We start from the raw sequence: 13,975 nt of genomic DNA, 5'->3' as shown, positions 1-13,975 counted from the left end.
TATAACAGAAAAAAGAGAAAGCGAGACATTATAGATTAAAATAGACTTAAAAGGTATATCATATTCTGGTCCTAAAGTACTGCAACTTTTGTTATACTGATTAAAGTTTAAAAACCATTAGGTGCCAAGCTTTGTTTCTCTAGAGACTACAGATAACGTGATTCCTTCCTGTGTGATGCTTAGTCCAAATCTGCACCAGACAGCTGTTCCTATTCTGGTACATCTATAGCTGGCACCATTGTATCTTTTGGCAGGATGAATTTACATAACCAGTGTTTTATTTAGAGGCTCAAGGTAAATTTAACTTACAGTGAAAATTCCATTACAATGCACACTGATGTACTATGTATCTGCATTACTATTCCATATGCAGTCGGAGAAATTATAAAACACACCAAAAAGTTTTAAATAAAACCATCCAATAAGTTTGTGTGTTATTATTGTTCTTATATATCTAACAATTTAAAGGAAACAATTTCTTTAATAAATTTACCATAAGTCTGTTTAAAAAAAAAGTTTACAATGTAATCAAAGCTTGAGAAATCAGTATTCTATACTACAATATACTATAGGTAAAAGCTATCAACTTGCCATGAGAATAAACACAGATCAGTGGAAAAGAATTAAAAGCACAGAAACAAACCCATACATCTATAGTCAACTGATTTCAACAAGGGTGCTAATACCATTCAATGTGGGGGAAAAAAGCCTCTTCAACAAACGGTGCTGGTACAGCTGGATACACACATATAGCAGAATGAAGCTGGACCCCTACCTTACACCCTATACAAAACTTAACTCAAAATGGATTAACAATCTAAGAGCTAAAACTAGAAAACTTTTAGAAGAAAATATGGAGTAAATCTTACATTTGGTATTGGCAATGAATTCTTAGATATAATACCAAAAGCATGAGTAACAACAAAAATAAGATAAACTAGACTTCATCAAAATTTAACACTTTTTTTTGCATCAAAGGAAGTCAAGAAATTCAAAAGAAAATCCATAAGAGGAAAGAAAATATTTGCAAACTATATATCTGACAAGGGTCTAGTATCCAGAATATATAAATAACTTTTAGAATTCAAAAAGAAAAACCAGTCCAAGTTTAAAATGGGCAAATGTCTTGAAGAGCCATTTATCCAAAGAAGATAAACAGCCAACAAGAACATTAAAAGATGCTGAATATCAGTCATTAGGGAAATCCAAATAAAAACCACAATGAGATAAAACTTCACACCCACTAGAACGGCTAATTAAAGGAGAGAAAAATAAGTGTTGGCAAGGACATGGAGAAACTGGAACCCTCCTACATTGCTGGTGGGAATGTAAAATGGTACAACAGCTGTGTAAAACCGTTTGGCAATTCTTCAAGAGTTAAACATAGAATTACCATATGACCCAGCAATTCTACTCCTAGGTACACACACACACACCTCATTTTACTGTGCCTCATTTTATTATACTTCACAGATATTGGGGTTTTTACAAATTGAAGGTTTGTGGCAACAAACCATGGCCAGATCAGAGCTCACTGAAGCCTTGAACTACTGGGCTCAAGAAATCCTCCTGCCACAGCCTCCCGAATAGGTGGAAGGACGACATGCATGTAACACCACACCCAGCTAACGTTTTTATTTTTTTGTAAAGACAGGATCTCATTATGCTGCCCAGGCTAGTCTTGAGCTCCTGGCCTCAAGCGATCCTCTTGCCTCAGCCTCCCAAAGTGCTGGGATTAAAGGCATGAGCCACCATGCCCAGCCAAGTGTCTCACTTTAAACCAAAAGCCAGAAATGATTAAGCTTAGTAAGTAAGTAATGTCAAAAGCTGAGACAGACCAAAAGTGAGGCTTCCTGCACCAAACAGCCAAGTTATGAATGCAAAGGTAAAGTTTTTGAAGGAAATTAAAAGTGCTACTTCAGTGAACACAAGAACAAGTGAAAGAGCTTTATTGCTGATGTGAAGAATGCTTTATTGGTCTGGACAGAACATCAAATTAGCCACAGTCTTCCCCTTAAGTCAAAACCTAACCCAAAGAAAGGCTTTCTTCAGTTATTTGAAGGCTGAGAGAGGTGAAGAAGCTGTAGGAAAAAGAGCTGGAAGCTAGCAGAAGTTGGTTCATGAGTTTTAAAGAAAGAAGCCACCTCTATAACATAAAAGTACAAGGTGAAGCAGCAAGTGCTGATGTAGAAGCTTCCACAAGTTATCCAAAAGATCCAGCTGAGATCAAGAAGGTGGCTACACTAAAGAGATTTTCAATGTATGTGAAAATCTTCTATTGGAAGACACCATCTAGGACTTTCACAGATCTAGAGATGTCAATGCCTGATTCCAAGACTTCAAAGGACAATGACTATCATTAGGGGCTAATGCAGCTGCTGACTTTAAATTGAAGTCAATGCTCACTTACCATTCTGAAAATCCTAGGGCCCTCAAGAATTATGCTAAATCTACTCTGCCTGTATTCTAAAAATGGAATAACAAAGTCTGGATGACAGCACACTTGTTTACAGCATGCTTTACTTAATTTTTTTTTTTTTTTAGATGGATTCACCCTCTATCACCCAGGCTGGAGTGCAGTGGCACAATCTCAGCTCACTGCAACCTCCACCTCCCAGGTCCAAGTGATTTTCCTGCCTTAGGCTCCCAACTAGCTGGGATTACAGGCACATGCCACCATGCCAGGCTAATTTTTATATTTTCAGTAGAGACAGGGTTTCACCACCTTGACCACACTGGTCTCGAACTCCTGACCTCAGGTGATCTGCCCACCTCAGCCTCCCAAAGTGCTGGGATTACAGGTGTGAGCCACCGCACCCGGCCACTGAATACTTTTAAGTCTGCTGTTGAGACTTACTCCCCAGAAGATTCCTTTCCAAATATCACTGCTCACTGACAATACACATAGTCACCCAAGAGCTCTGATAATGTACAAGGTGATTCATGTTGTTTTCACACCTGTTAACACAACATCCATTCTGCAGCTCATGGATCAGCGAATAATTTCCACTTTAAAGTCTTATTTCAGAAACACATTTTGTGATAGTGAAATATACATTTGTGATTTGAAATACAGCTGCCACAGACAGTGATTCCTCTGATACACTTGAGCAAAGTAAATTGAAAACTTTTTGGAGATAATTCATCATTCTAGATGTTATTCCGAATATTCATGATTCACAGGAGGAGATCCAAATATTAACATCAACAAGAGTTTGAAAGTTGATTCCAACCCTCATGGATGACTTGGAAGGGTTCAAGACTTAGGTGGAGGAAGTAACTACATATATGACAGAAACAGCAAAAGGACTAGAATTAGAAGAGGAACCTGAAGATGTGACTAAATTACTGTAATCTCATGCTAAAACTTGAACAGATGAGGAGCTGCTTCTATGGATAAGTGAAAACACTGGTTTCCTGAAACGCCACAGCCACCCCTACCTTCAGCAACCACTACCCTAATCTGTAAGCAGCCATCAACACTGAGGTAAAACTCTCCACGAGCAAAAAATTATGACTCATTTGAAGAGGCTCAGATGATTGTTAGCATTATTTAGCAATAAAACATTTTTAAATTATAGTATGTACATTTTTTAGACATAATGCTATGGAACACTTAACAGACTACAGTATAGTGTAAAGATCGTTTTTATACGCATTGAGAAACCAAAAAATCAGTGTGACTCATTTTATCGTACCATTTATCTTATTGCCATGAATAGGAACTGAACCCAAAATATCTCTTGAGTTTTGCCTACAGGTATTCAGAATTGAACACAGGTAGTCAAACCCTTGTATATGAAAGTTCATAGCAACACTATTCACAAATAGCCAAAAGGTGGAAACAACCCCAACATTTATCAGTGGGTGAATGGATAAATAAAATGTGACATATACATACAATGGAATATTGTTCAGACATAAAAAGGAGTGAAATTCTGATACATGCCCTGGATAAACCTTGAAAACACTACGCTAAGTGAAAAAAGCCAGCAACAAAAAGGTACATGTTGTATGATTCTATTTCTATGAAAGATCCAAAACAGATAAATCCTGAGAGACAGAGAGGCTGGAGAGAGGGGGAAATGCGGAAGAGTTGTTTAATGGGTGATGAAAACATTTTGACAGTAGATACAGGTGATAGTTGCACAACACTGCCACTGTGAACGTATGAAATGTCATTGGGGCCAAGCGCAGCAGCTCACGCCTGTAATCCCAACATTTTGGGAGGCCAAGGCGAGTGGATCACAAGGTCAGAAGTTCAAGACCAGCGTGGGCAACATGACAAAACACAATCTCTACTAAAAACTACAAAAAAATTAGCTAGGTGTGGTGGCAGGCGCCTGTAATACCAGCTACTCAGACTTCTGAGGAAGGAGAATTGCTTGAACCCAGGTCGTAGAGGTTGCAATAAGCCAAGATCACACCACTGCACTCCAGCCTGGGTGACAGAGTGTGACTCCATCTCAAAAAAAAAAAAAAAAAAAAAGTCACTGAGTTGTACACATTAAAATGGACAATCTTGTGCTAATTTCACCTCGACTAAAAAAATTAAAGGATTGTGTAATGCTACTTACTAGGCAGTTTCTACAATGACTATCCCAATATATTTATCTTACTTCTTCTTAGTTTAAGAGTAGAACAGATCAATTATCTACTTGAAATAACTCAGTCTTAGAATGCTCACTCTAGAAGTCAGCTGTTATATAGGAAATTTAACTGCCTTAAGACTGCCCTGTTGTGTGAAAGCCAACTAGTCCCATGAATAAGCTAGTGGAGAGAGGTGGCCAGCCCACACCCGTTCCAGCCATTCCAGCAGAGTGAGCGAAGAGGCTATCTTGACCATCCAGCCCAGTCAAGCCTTCCGATGACTCTTGTTCCAACTGCCATCTGACTGCAACTACAAAAGAAAGACCCCAAGAGGGAACGGCTCAAATGAGCTCCTTCAACCCAGGGAACAGTGAAAAATAATGAACTGTTCTTTTATGCACAGAAAAGCCCTCAGGCATATATCATATAAATACAATATACAGAACATTCAAGAATTCTATAAACAAATATGTCAAAATTTTCATTGGTTTTTAGTGCTATAGATGAAATTATCACCTGAATAACTATTCGGAAATTAAAATACACTTTTAAATAAAATATAAGTAAAAGAAGAAATCAAAAGGGAAATCAGAAAACATTCTTAACTAAATGAAAATTTTAAAAAGTTAAAATTTGTGGTACGCAGCTAAAGGTGATTTTAGAGGGAAATTCATAGTTTTAAGATGCTTTTATTAGAAAACAGGATCTAAAATCAATTATATAAAACTCCACATTAAAAAGCTAGAAAAAGAAGGTAAAGTAAACCCAAAGTAGAATGGAAATAATAAATATCAGAAAAGAAACTAATGAAATTGAAAACAAACAATAAAGAAAATTAAAAACAAAAGCTGTTTCTTTGCAAAGATCAAACTGATAAATCTATAGCTACATGGACCAAGGAAAAGAGAGAAAGCAAATCACCAATATTAGGAAGTACAGAGAGATTATCGCTTCATACCCTAAAGACATTAAGTGGGTAATAAGAATTCATGCAAACAAATTTGACAATTTGAAAGTCAACAAATTCTTTGAAAAAACACAACTTTGAAAAAACTGGCACAAGATGAAAAAAAAAAACCTGAAGTACCTACTTCTACCAAAGCAAATGAATTCATTACTAAAACCCCAAAAAGAAAAGTCCGAGCCTAGAATAGTTCATATGTAAGTTCTACCAATCCCTCAAGGAAAAAAGTAACACCAATCTTTTACAAATTCTTCTAGTAAACAGGAGAACAGTTCATTTGCAACCAAGGTGCCAAGGCAATTTTGTAGAGAAAGGACAGTCTTTCCAACAAATGAGACTGGAATAACTGACTGTGGAAAAAAACTAACTCTAAATGGATCACTGACCCAATGTAAAAGCTAAAATGATAAAGCCTCTAGAACAAAATATAGGACAAATTCTTCATTACCTTAAGAGGAGACAAATATTTCTTAGATAAGACACAAAAAGCCTGAACCATATAATAGTTAATATATTTGCATTGTAACCAAACTTTAAAGCTGCTCTTCAACCCTAAGACACCACAAAAAAAAGATAAGCCACAAAATTAGAGAAAATATTCATATGTATGTATCTAGACAACAACTGATACCCTAGAACAGGAAGGTAATTATTACAATTCAATTATAAGACAACCAAATAAGAAAATGGTCAAAAAGCTTAGAACACACAAGCTGACAAAGATATAAAAATAGTAAATAAGCACACAAATAGATGCCCACCATAATTAGTCAGGAAAGTGCAAATAAATATCACGAGATACTATAACACACCTACTAAAATGTCTTAAAAAACAACAAAACAAAACAAAACAAACCCTGACAATACTAAATGCTGTTAAAGATGTGAAATAAATGAACTGTAATACATTGCTGGTGGGGGAATGCAAAATGACACAGCAACTTTGGAGAACGGTTTGGCAGTTTTTATAGTTAAACACATCCTTAGAGTACAACCCAGCAGTCCCACTCCTAGTATTTGTAACCAGTATTTGATGTGAGCATAACCCTTCAGTTGATATAAATGTTTATAGCGGTATTATTCATAATTGAACAACAACAACAAAAAAAACAGGAACAACCCAAATGTCCTTCAACTGGTATATGAATAAACAAACTGTGGTACATCCAATACAATATTGTACAATTATTACTTGGCAAAATAAAGGAACAAACTACTGACACATGTGCAACTAATAAATCTCAATGTATTTTGGTATGTGAAAGAAGCCAGACCAACAGGCGTATGGGACATAGAACAGATCAGTGTTGATGACTTAACAGAGTAATTTGGGGTGGGACAGGGGAGGGGGGTGATAGAACTGTTCTATACCTTCATGGTGGGATACATGACTATGCATTCGTGAAAACTATAAGCCTACATGCCACAAAGAATGAACTTAACTGCCTGCAAAGTAAAAAAAAAAAAAACCTAACAACAAAAAACAACAACAGTGATAGAAAACAGATCAGAGTTGCTAGGTCATGGGATGGGGGATGGAATGACTACAAAGGAACACAAAAGAATTGTTTTTGGTACTAAAATTATTGTACATTTCAACTGTGATGGTGCTTACAAAGTTGTATGCATATGTCAAAACTTACAGAATTGTACACTAAAATGGGTAAAATTAGATCTCAACAATCTTGAGTTAAAAAAAGATACCATATGCACTCAACAGAGGAGCTAAAATTAAACAGACTGTCAACACCAAATGTCATCAAAGACATGCAACATCAGAATTTTTACACTCATCATAGAAATGTAAAGGGGACAACGACGTTGGGAAAAGTACTAGCAACAAAACCAAACATATACCTATACTAAGAACCAGTCACTCCATTCCTAGGTAGAAATGAAAGTGTATATGCGCACATTAACTGACAAATGTTTATGGTGGCTTTACTAAGAAGATTCCAACTAGAAAGAACCCAAATGTCCATCAACAAGTAGGTAAATAGAAGGTGATAATCTATACAATGAATACTGCTCTCCAGTAAAAAGGAGCTACTGACAGATCCAACAATATGGGTGAATCTCCAAATCATAACACTAAGTGAAAAAATGAAAGACATAAAAGGATATGGCCTGTATAATTCCATTTCCGTAAAGTTCTGAAAACTGCAAACCAATCTATAGGGGCAGAATGCACATCAGTAGTTGCTTGAAGCTGGGGGAGAAGGGAAGGACTTCAACTGGCGTGAGGATACTTCTCAAGAGTTATGGGAATGTTCTGTATCTTAATGTGATTGTAGACATGGTTAAAACTCATCAAATTATTCATTTTAAAGAGATGAAGTTTACTGAATATAATTTCAAAAAGTTAATTAAAAATCCAGTAACAATTTTGTTTTTTGAGAAAGGGTCTCACTCTGTTGCCCAGACTGCAGTGCAGTTGCACGATCTTGGCTCACCACAACCTCCACCTCACAGGCTCAAGCGATTCTCCTGCCTCAGCCTCCGAGCAGCTGGGATTACTGGCACGCACCACTACTGCCTGGCTAATTTTTGTATTTTTGGTAGAGATAGGGTTTCAGCATGTTGGCCAGGCTGGTCTGGAACTCCTGACCTCAAATGATCCACCCGCCTCAGCCTCCCAAAGTGCTGGGATTACAGGCGTGAGCCACCGTACCCAGCCCAGTAACAATTTTAAAAACTCATTTATAAATGACTACCAATAAAGTTTTTTAAAGGCTTTCCATAGCAAAAACTCGATAAGCCAAGTCAAAGCCAGCAGAAAATATTTGCAACTTATATCATAGACAAAGGGCTAATTTGCCTAACATTTAAAGAGCCTGCAAAAAAATGTCAAGGGAAATATATCAAACGTTCAATAGAAAAATGAGTAAAAGACATGAACATTGTACCAAGAAAGATATAAAAATTTCTCATTTTGGCCCTTAAATATATGAAGAGATATTCAGTATCACTCATAATCCCATACCGAGACGTAGCCATTGCCAATGACATCGCAAGAACAGGAAGAACATGAGAAAAGCCACCACAGGAATTCAAATAGCAAAATCTATACTGTAAGAAATGGCTCAGGGAAAAAAAAAAAAAAAAAAAAAGAAATGGCTCAGGAAAGATAACTGTTTTCATTAAAATTAAATTCAAAAGCAGTAGAAGAAAAGGAACTAGAGGAGCAACCTATAAATTTAAAAAGGCTTTAAAAGACATCTGGACCAATCATGACGTGGATTTTATTTAAATCCTGTTTCTTTAAAAAAAAAAAAAAAAAAAAACTGACATATTTAAGAAAATTGAAAATTTGAATACTGCCTGATATTAAGAAAATAGACACATTATTTTTGGTGTGATAATGGTATTGTGGTTGTTACCCAAAAAAGGAGTCCTTTTCATTTAGAGATTTACTGATATAAAATAAAACGTTACTTATTTGGGGCCAGGCATGGTGGCTCACAACTGTAATCCCAGCACTCTGGGAGGCTGAGGCGGGAGGATTGCTTGAACTCAGAAGTTCAGGCCTGCAATATGAGGAGACATTATCTCTACCAAAAAAGAAAAAAAAAAATTATCCAGGCATAGTAGTGTGCGCCTGTAGTCCCAGCTACTTGGGAGGCTAAGGTGGAACAATCGCTTCAGCCTGGGAGACAGAGGCTGCAGTAAGCTATGACTGTGCCACTGTACTCCACCCTGGGCAATAGAGCAAGACCCTGTCAAAAAAAAAAAAAAAAAGATGTGATGTGAGGGGGGGGGGGGGGAGGGGAGGGGGGGTGGGGGGGGGTGGGGTGGGGTGAGGTTGAGTTGAGTTGAGTTGAGTTACCTGGGATTTGATTCAAAATAATTTAAGAGAAGGGAATAAACGGATGAGGCACTGGTGGTTGGGCTGGCAGTTCTTGGGGCTAAATGATGATGTTCATGGGATTAGTTACACTATTCTATTTTTGTGGATGTTCACAAGTCTCCATAATAAAAGAAAAAGTTGTTTTAATTTATACTACACAGATACACCATTATCATCTATTAGACTGGCAAAAATTCAAAGGCCTGACAACATACCACACTAATGAGACTGTAAGAAAACAGAAACTCTTACATTGCTGGCAAGAATGCAAAATGGTAAAAACCTATTCGGTGAATCTGGTACTATTTAACAAAATCATATATGCTTTTATCCTATGATCCAGCATTCCTACTTGGTACTGTAATCTGAAACATGTTAGGTATGATAGGACTTCCAGACCATTATAATATACATTACAGGATAATGTAAATATATTGATACGATTAATTATATTTAAAATAAAATATTTGTTATTAGGAACCAAGGCTTTCACAATGAGAGAAAAGAGGTACAAACACAAAACAGAAGAACAAACTGTGTGCAATACATCTGGATTAGAAATACTATGAACTACATAATCTCTGAAAATATGATAGTAATAGAAAATCACCACTTTGTAATCCCAATCTCTCACTGATTTATACAAGCCATCTTCAATGAACACTAAAACAACTAGATGAAATGTTGTTAGGAAACAGAATATTCATAGTCACAAAATATCACCCCACAGTTTTGTTACTAATTACAAACAGGAAATATACCTTTCTTTACATTGGAGAGATCTTATAGCTTCCCACCTTTACCAAATAACTTGTTATCTCTTGAAATGAGAATCTAGGTACTAACGGATTCCACTTCTCTCTAAACAAACCAAGTATGGTATAATTCCACTGACATGAAATATCCAGAATGGGCAAATCCATAAAGATAGATTACTAGTTGCCTAAGTACGGGAGAAATGAGTTGTTGTCTAAGGATGGAAGGGTACAGGATTTCTTTGGAGGTGATACAAATGTTCTAAAATTGATTGTGGTATTATCCACACAACTGTGAATGCACTGAATCGTACATTTTAAATAAGTGAATTATGTGGTGTGAATTATATCTCAATAAAGCTGTTTTTTACAAATAAACAATACAATTGTCTTTCACTCTAGAGCACATTAAAAACTCTAAGGAAATTTCACCTCCCAGACCTCTATTGTTGGAGTATTCCAGAGAGTGGTCTGTGGATCTCTTCTCTACATATACTCAGTGTCTTGGTGAGCTTACTCATTCTCGCTGGTCTAAATACTGATGACTTCCAGACTGGTATCTCCAGCCTTGAACACTGTTGACCTCCAGACCCATGTATATAAGTGCCTATTCTATGGTTCCACTTATCTAACAAGCCATCTCAAACTTAAGTAACTGAGCTCCAGACATTCCCTTCAGAAACCTGATCCAGCCTTCCCTAGCTCAGTGAAGGGCCACTCCCTTCTTCCAGTTGTTCGGGCAAAATATCTTGAAGTCACACTTAAGTTTTTCTCACCCTGTGGTAGTCTGTTCTTGCATTGCTCTAAAGAATCACCTAAGACTGGGTAATTTATAAAGAAAAGAGGTTTAGTTAGTTCACAGTTCCAGTTTGTACAGGAAGCATGACTGGGGAGACCTCAGGAAACTTACAATCATGGTGGAAGGTGAAGAGGAAGGAGTCACCTCTTACATGGCTGGAGCAGGAAGGAGAGAGAGAGAAGAGAGGTACACACTTTAAACAACAAGATCTCATGAGAACTCGCTCACTATCACCTCCCACGAGGACCCTCCTCCAACATTGGGGATTACAATTTGACATGAGATTTGGGTAGGGACACAAATCCAAACCATATCCTACCCCCACGTCCAATCCATCAGCAAACCCTGTTATCTTCATCTTCAAATTATAACCAGAATCCTACTTCTCACCACTTGCTGCCACTCTGGTCCAAGCAACTGTCACCTCCCACCTGGATTATTGCCAAGGGGCTCTCCTTGCTCCAGCAATTTCAATCTATTCTCAACACAGCAAAGAGATCCCATTAAAACAATGATTCAGGTGTTCACTCAATAAACACACATATTACTACTCATAAAGCACTTTTCTAAATTCCTAAATATTAGTTGATTTAATCCTTACAACAATTTTACAGATGACAAAACTAAGGCACTTGCTCAAGGTCACCTGCTTAGGAAGTGGCAGTGCCAGCAGTCAAACTAGAGGAGTCTGGCTCTAGAGTCATACTGCTCAATACTATGTAATACCTCACTCTGCTCAAAACTCTTCAATACAATAGATGTCAATCTTGGCCACTTATTAGAATTACCTGGGAGTTTTAAAAATTCCTGATGCCTAGGTTAAAACACTGCCTCCCCCACCACCACTGACCAATTAAATCAGAAACTCTGGGATGGAATCCAGGCATCAGTACTTTTTTAAAGCTTCCCCAACAAATTCTAATGTTCAGCCAAGGTTGACCACCATTGTTTCAATAAGATCCCATCTCATTCAAAGTAAAAACCTAAAAACCAAAGCCCTTACACAGACCTCTAGGCCTCACCTGCCCTTACCCTATCCCAATACCCACCTCCTCATTCATTTGCCCACTGGACTCACCAGACAAGATTCCCACGCAGGGACTTTTAACTCAGTCACTTTCTCAGTGAACACTTCCTTTAAAAGATCTTATATAAAACTGCAAATACTCCAAACTGTTCTGCCCTTCTACCTCCACTCCCTATGTTATTCTTCTCCTTAGCATTTACTAATATTTAACAAATGATACAGTTTACTTATTTACCTGTTTCTTGTCTATTTCCCCACACTGTAATGTGGGCTCTATGACAGCAGGGATTTTTTGTTTTTTGTTATTTATTGTTGTTTCCTCAATGCCTAAAACAGTGGTTGCCACACAGAAGAGCCTCCGTAACTATTTGTTGAATGAAGTATTAAGTAACCCATAATTACTGCATCAAAGATTAACGTTAAGTTTCCAGATAAAAAGCTGTTTCTTCCTCACCAGACAAGAATCATTTACCAGATTTAACTGGCTTATTTAGATAATGGAAGGAAAAAGGTTCAAACGCTATATTTCCATTTGAATTTATATCCTTAATAAGAATTACATGACACAATTATATTATTAACATGCTCTCCCTACCTAAATTTCTCCTTCAGCTTTACTCATATTCTAAGGTATAGTTAGATCTTACAAATCAGTCATAAATTAACATAATCACAGTTAACACTTCATCAGTCAGGAACCAGGAATTCAGCCAAAAAATAAAGCAAAACACAGAAACATCCTGAGTGATATAAGAAAAAGCAAAGAAAAATTGAATTCTGCACAGTGAGACCTCATCAGGCCCACAAGACTTCACTATTATTTGTTAAAACATGTCGAGTACGACTAGTCCTGTTGCCCCACAATCACTGATAAACACAAAGCTGAGGATATATAGACATCAAGGATCAAATATGTGTAGAGTCAGGCATGGCTCTGACACCCCTAATCAGCACCACCCTTCCATTATCTAAGAGCAGTTGACAGAGGAAAAAGAGGAAAAGACTTCTTCCAAGTCTTCAGGGAGAACACAGGGAAAGGAAGGAGGTCTTCACCCAAAACAGTGGCAGGAGCCTCCAACAGAAATCACCCACCAAGATGAGAAGGGCCTAGAAGACACTTGCATCCATTCTCCAGCTCCACGTCTGCTTATGCAGCAGACTGAATGACTGACCCTGCATGTCTACTTGAAAAGGGGGACAATGAGAACTGATGAGAAATGGCAGGGCTCGGAAAGAAGGCAGACTTAAGTGGTCTGTATGCCACCATTTGGCATCACAAGGAAGTGAGTTTCCAGTGGGTTGAAGGGTTGAATGGAAACCACAGAGTACCTGGACTGGAGTTGTTTTGCCATTATCAAAATATTTGGCTGCAGAGAGAAAAGATCTCCACCAGGACTCACGCCCATTCATGTAACCAGTGGGTAGACTGACAGGATGGGAGCGAGCAGATGGGTGTGTAGGTTGGAAAAGGTTTAGCTACAGAAAATTTCATATCCAGAAACTGTGCAGCAGGAGTCTCCCTGCAAGATCTCACCAAAATGCCAGCTTGGTTGCCTATCACTGGACTGCAGTGGCCTGCCACTGTTAATCAAGTGAGGACTTTAATAGCACCAGATAACAAACACGTCTTTTTCCACTTCTCTTCTTGACGAGTTAGTATCCAAGAAGATCCCTCAAGAGTGAAAGGAAAGAGGTATCCCAGGAACTTACCACAAGCCCTCCAGACCCCAAGTGCTTCAGGAAATAAGTGGCCTGACCATGCAGAAGGAAAAAACCTTTAAACTGAATATGAGATTGAAGGTTCAAACTGGAATAGACTGGAGTAGTTTTTTTGTTTTTTTGGGTTTTTTTTTTTGTTGTTGTTTGTTTTTGAGACAGGGTCTCACTCTCCTGTCACCCAGGCTGGAGTGCCGCAGCACAATCTCTGTTCACAGCAATGTCTGCCTCCCAGGCTCAAGGGATCCTCTCACAACAGTATCCCAACTAGCTGGGA

General features: G+C 37.8%; 1 protein-coding gene across 5 annotated transcripts in view; it reads right to left on the bottom strand.

Moving 5' to 3' along the window:
- PLEKHA1 (pleckstrin homology domain containing A1) overlaps nucleotides 1-13,975 on the bottom strand; it is a 57,793-nt gene that overhangs the window by 39,964 nt on the left and 3,854 nt on the right. The window lies entirely within an intron of this gene.

Source organism: Sapajus apella, unplaced genomic scaffold (genome assembly GCF_009761245.1).
Source record: "Sapajus apella isolate SASKATOON/1434 unplaced genomic scaffold, GSC_monkey_1.0 scaffold13, whole genome shotgun sequence".
Taxonomy (NCBI): domain Eukaryota; kingdom Metazoa; phylum Chordata; class Mammalia; order Primates; family Cebidae; genus Sapajus; species Sapajus apella.
Note: the sequence above shows the minus strand (reverse complement) of the source record. Positions and strands in the feature narration are given on the sequence as shown.